This window comes from Fukomys damarensis, unplaced genomic scaffold (genome assembly GCF_012274545.1).
Source record: "Fukomys damarensis isolate Sample0158 unplaced genomic scaffold, DMR_v1.0_HiC HiC_scaffold_13, whole genome shotgun sequence".
Taxonomy (NCBI): Eukaryota; Metazoa; Chordata; class Mammalia; order Rodentia; family Bathyergidae; genus Fukomys; species Fukomys damarensis.
Genome location: NW_022900925.1, coordinates 35,611,732 through 35,617,499, shown reverse-complemented (window position 1 = coordinate 35,617,499; position 5,768 = coordinate 35,611,732).

Below are 5,768 nucleotides of genomic sequence, written 5' to 3'. Positions count from 1 at the left end.
AAGGCTTTTTTTCCCAGACTATGAGAACGAGAAAGCACAAGCCACCCAAAGACTTGGAGCGGCACCGCAGGTGGCCAACACCGGAAGTAGGACAGCACTTCCGCCTATCGAGTGCCTTCCACAGCTGCCACCTCGACACTGCTTGGCCCAGACCCTCAACCTTCATCCTTGATCGGAGGTAGGAGCTTCGGTCCTGGTGGAAGTGCGGACGCTTTCCCGGTCCATGAGCCCACAAAGGTGCAGGTTCTGTGTGTGTGGCAGTGGCGGGGTCTGTGCCCATTGTGGGGACTGAAGCTGGGCCTTCTCAATCAGCTACATCCCCAGCCCTTTTTTATTTTTCAGTTTGAGACAGGGTCTTGTTATGTCACTAGGTTGGCCTGGCTGGACTTGAACATACAATCCTCCTGCCTCAGCCTCCCAGAGTGCTGCCACCACTATGTCCAGCTCTGATGGGTTTTTAAGTCCTGTGCTTTTTTTTTTTTTTTTGGTTTTTTGTGACAGGGTCTCACTTTACAGTTGAGAATGGAACCCACTATGTAGACCAGGCTGGTCTTGCACTCACAACGATCCTCCTGCCTCAGCCTCCCGAGTGCTGGGATTACAGGTGTGCCCCACCACACCCGGCCCTATGCTTTATTTTTCAAAAGTCCCATTCACTTGTGTAATTGAGAGACCATTAATGACGACTCCCCTTCCAGCCCTAGCCCTTTCCCTCGAGGTCACTTGGAGCCAGTGTATCCTCCTTGCCTGGAAAGTCCTTCCTGCTCCCCGGCTATAACAATCTACTCTGGTTCCTCCTGCTCATCTTCAGCCCAGTCCCTCCGCTTGCTCCCCTCTGCCCCTGTGCTAACTCCTGGGGTCCAAGGCCAGTCTGCACCGGGTCGGGTCCCTTCCGGCGGAACAGAGGGCTGTGTCGGAAGGCGGAGGTTGGCGTGTGCCGCCCAGGCTGACTGGGTGCCCCTGCTCACTTTTTCCAGAGCCCAATGCCCTCGGCCCCTGCAGGAGGCGGCGAGAGGAAATGAGCTCACGCTGCTCCACAATGCGCTCCACACCTCCCCCACTTCCCAGAAAGCGCGGGTCCCCCACCCTCTTCCTGCACCCCCTCCTGCCCCAATCTCCCTATCCACCTTCTCCAGCCCCTCCTTCCTGCCATGGCTCCCCGCTCCTGATTCACAGCCCTCTAGTCCCGCCATCACCCCCATGCATTGTTTCCTGGGGTTTGGGGCCAGAGGACCCCGTGTGGGGTAGCACGAGTCCCCGCTCCCAGACTCCTCCTCCAGCCCTACCTGTACCTTCCTTCCTTCTCGATGCTTCTGGGGAGCCCTAGTCAAGGGCGGCAGAGTGCAGGGGAGCAGGTAGGCAGGTGCTGGGGCACAGGGGAGTGGGGTGTTGCCCCTGGGGTGCAGGATCAGAGCTGTGCTTCCCTCCAGGGGCCTGGCTCTCCCGAGGATCTATCTGGACTCCAGTGAGCTCCCTGGGGAGCCCTGGAAGGCTGGAAAGGACAGCAGTGCCAGCAGGAGGTCCCTGGGGCTGGGGACTCCGATGGGGCAGGGGCAGGCAGGGGCCTAGGGACGAAGGCAGGGAGGCAGGAGAGGGCCGCTGCAGCGGTGTGTGGACGGGAAGTGTGCTTGCGGAGGAGACTATACGCCTCACACTGTTTCTTTATTTATTTATATATATTTTTTGGTACTGGGGATCGAACTCGGGTCCTCCCACTTGCAAGGCAGGCAGTGGAACCACTGAGCTAAACCCTCGGCCCTGGACAGGAAGTGTGGAAGATGAGGGAGGAAATGTGTGACTTGGAGTGACTGGGCCTATTAGACATTGCATCCTAACCTGGCTTGGCAGAGACTTTAGGCAGAGAGGTGCCCTTCCCCGTGGAGACATGGTAGAAGATGGAGACAAGGAGGGAGGGCAGCAAGCAAAGGGCAGGGAGTAACCAAGAGAGGTTCCTGGGGCTTGCTGACTGCTGGGCGTGGGAGGATTGAGCCGGACGATCACAGAACAGCTTGTGGGCTTGGACTGGCGGGTAGACCAGTAGTCTGGGCGTTCCCAGAAAAGGGCCACGCTGGGTGCCAAGTCCTTTGTGTTATTCCAGTTACACCCACAAAGGCCCCCAAAGTGGGTATTATTTTGTTTTATGGCTAAAAAGAAACTGATGCCCAGAGAAATAAATATCTTATCTAAGACCACACAGGATTTGAAGCCAGGCATTTGGGCTCCCGGAATCCCAGAGCTTCACCCACAGGCTGGTTGCCTGGGAGTGGGGCTAGCTGCTGAAGCCCTGCCCCTCTCCGGCAGGCCAGCCTCGGGGACTGACCGAGAGGAGGCAGAGAGGAAGCACACAGCCAGGGGAGTGGCCGCCTGTGTCAGCAGACCAGGTCGGGTGGTGCCCTGGGCTGGGACTCGGGGAGCACCCACCGAGAAGTAGGTGCCCCACAGGAAGCCGGCGGACTCGGAGGGAGGGCGGCAGAGAGGACTGAGGCCGAAGGAGAGCCCGGGCAGGTCAGGGAGGCCCCAGCCAGAGCCAGTGTCACCATCAGGCCCAGCCCAGGAGCCAACAAGGGTTGATGCTGTCTACAAAGGATCATTGAGAGTTGGAGAAAGACCTCAGTTCGAGTCGCCTTCCTGCAGGTGGGGTGGCTGCCTGACTTTGAGGACATGAACCCTTGCAACCTCAGTTTTTAAACAACAGAGATGCCCTTGCCTCAGCTTATGATAGAGTTTTGCACATGCTCCCCCAATCCACTGTAAATGCAAGATATCATAAATGAGGCCTGGGGATTTAGTTCAGTGGTGCCACCACCTGCCTCACAAGCACACGGTTCCGAATTCCATCCCTGGCACCAAAAAAAAAAAAAAAAAAATCATAAATGACCAGTGCATTTAACTCACCTCACCTCTAGGACGTCCCAACTTGGCCACACAGTTCGCGACAGCTTGTGGGTGCCCCCGCCCCCAATCCAAGAGGCTCCCATCCCAGGCCCTGGCCCCAGGAAAAGTCAGAATTCGCGTGCTGAGCTCCTATTGCTTTGATACCATCGTAAAATGAGAAGTTGTAAACCGAACGCTCAGGAATCGGAAATGGAGGAAAGCCTATAAAGTGTGAAACGTGGATTCCTGCGCCTGCCAAGGGCCATAAACCTGGCTAGGCTCAGGCCCTTGCACGGAAGGGGAAAGCCCGCCCCCTGGTGGAGGAGAGGCGCGCAGGACTAGGGGACAGTGGAGATCTCTGGTTTCCAGCCCCAGGGTCCTAGGCTGTCTTCCAAAGGCAACTTTCCCTTCTCCTCAGTGTGCACCTCAAAGGCAGGCGGCATCCAGTTTAGTTAAAGCCAGAAGACATTCACTGAGCCCCACTGCATGCAAACCTCTGTGGTGCAGGGTTCAGTTTGGCGAAGCAGGTGATGTGCTTGTCCTCAATGAGGTCCTATTCAGAGCAGGGCAGTGAACCCCACAAAGGACAAGTGGGATGTTGCTGTGATGGCCATGCAAGTGCAGCCCTGAGCAGAGTGAGAGGAAGCCCCCCTCCAAAAGGAGAGAAGCCACAGGCCTGGGGAGAGCGTCCTTCATGGCATCAGTGGGTCCCTACGGGGCCTCTAACCAGGCGCCTTCTGGCTGGCTGGCTCAGGGAGAGCCTGTGTGGAGCAGGGGTGGACGGTGCTGTCAGGACCACCATGCCTGTCCCTGTTACCCATCCCACCGTGGAAGTGGGGCTTCTGCGGTGGCTTCTGGCCCGGCCAGCTGGATTCCCTGGTCCTAAATGAGGACCCTAATTCTTCCTGCCCCGGACATACAGGGGCCCCCAGACTTTGCCAAGCCCCCACCCTGGCTGCACCCAGGAGGGGCTCATTCCTCTCTCCTCATTCTCTGCACTTCCAGGGTGGAGAAGAGAGGGCGGAAGGAGGCCTCGGAGGAAGGGAAGGGGAAGGGAGGCAGCTCGTTCCGCCCCATGGAGCTCTGGAAATCCCCAGCAGCTGCGCCGGAGCCAGCCTGGGGAGTCTGGTGGGGAAAGAGGAGCAGCCCTGGAGGGAGAAGGCCTGCAACCCTCCACTTGCCACTCCGGCTGGCCCAGGAGACCGCAGGCCCAGTAACCAGCAGCCGAAACCATACATCCCAAGCAGGCACAGCAGGCGGCTCTGCACTATAAAAGGATTCTTAGCTTTACTCCAGAGCCCTGAACAGGGAAACTTAAAATAGGAGCTTCCCAGTGCTGGGAGGCAGCTCGGGTTTCAGGAGTGCCCCACCCACCTAGGCCTGAGAGCGGGCCTGGCACTGAGGGGCAGAGTCCACAGGACCCTCGTGGGCAGGGCCAGGCTAAGTGGCTATGCTGGGCAGAGCTGCCCTAGGACATCGAGCTGGGACCTAGTGAGCCACGGCTCTGCATAGCGAGCAGGGACCCCACAGCAGATGCCGTCCAAGGCTTCCCAGTGACATTTTTTCCTTCCAGTACTGGGAATCAAAAGCAGGGCCTGAGCACTGATCTAATCTCCAGCCCTTCCTTTTAAAATTTTAAAAAATTTTAGCCAGGCATGGTGGCACAAGCCTGTAATCCCAGCACTGGGGAGGCTGAGGCAGGAGGATCACTGTGAGTTCGAGACCAGCCTGGGCTACATAGTGAGTTCCAGGTCAGTCTCAACTACATAGTGAGACCCTCTCTCAAAAAACCAATAAATATAAATAATTAATTAAATAAATTTTTTTAAAATGCTGAGACAGGGTCTCACTAATTTTCTGAATTGCCCAGGCTGGACTCAAACTTGGCACCCCACCCCACCCCACCTCAGTGTCCCAGAGCTGGATAACGGGCACAGGACACTTGCCCAGTCCCAAAAATCAGTGACTGATTTTTGCAGTTTGGGGATCAAACCCAGGGCCTTATGTATGCTAGCTAATCACTCTGCCACTGAGTGACACCCTAAGGCTTTTTAAAATTTAAATTAAAAAATTTAAAATAAGGGCCGGGCATGGTGGTGCATGCATGTCCTAACTGTCCCTCAGGGTAGGAGACAGGGAACAGGTCTGGCCAGCTCTGTGCTGGGAGAAGGCAACCAGGTAGGGAAGGGCTGCAGAGGCAGTGAGCAGGCAGAGGGGCGGCCTGGAGGAGGAGCGCCCAGCCTGGCTGGGGAGGTGGAGGGACAGCCAGCTCCCCACTTAACAGGTGAAATTCACAGAACATAAAATCATTTTAAAGCCCACTGTGGGCTTTTCATCCCAGAACTCCCAAGGCTGAAGCAGGAGGATCCCCACAAGTTCCAGCCCAGCCTGGCCTCCGTAGTGAGTTCAAGGCCAGCCTGGACTACATAGTGGGACCGTCTTAAAAAACTACAAAAATAAATTATTTTACAATAAGCAATTCCATGGTTTTTGGCAAGCTGCCCCCTGTGGCTTTTCTGTGCTCCACTCAATAATGACAACAGCAAGCACCCAGGAATGGAGTTCCTTTCCCCTTGCCGGGCCTGTGCTCTAGGGAGCTGCCACTGGCCATTTCAATTAACAACTAAGACACCGAACAGGCCAGGCGGAGAGGAGGCCAGCCCGCAGCCCCGCCCCAGGGTCTGCCCGGCACAGGCAGGGCAGGTGACCAGGACATCATCTCCAGCCCTGACGCTCATCATGAGCATCCCCTGCCCAGGCCCGTCCGTCACGCCGGGAGGACAGGGGTCTCAGCCGGGGGCAGGGAGGGGAAAGGCGGGCAGGCTGGGCACCTAGGGGCGCCCTGGAACCCCGAACCACCCAGGGCCTCACCCAAGCAGAGGTGTGGCGGGAAG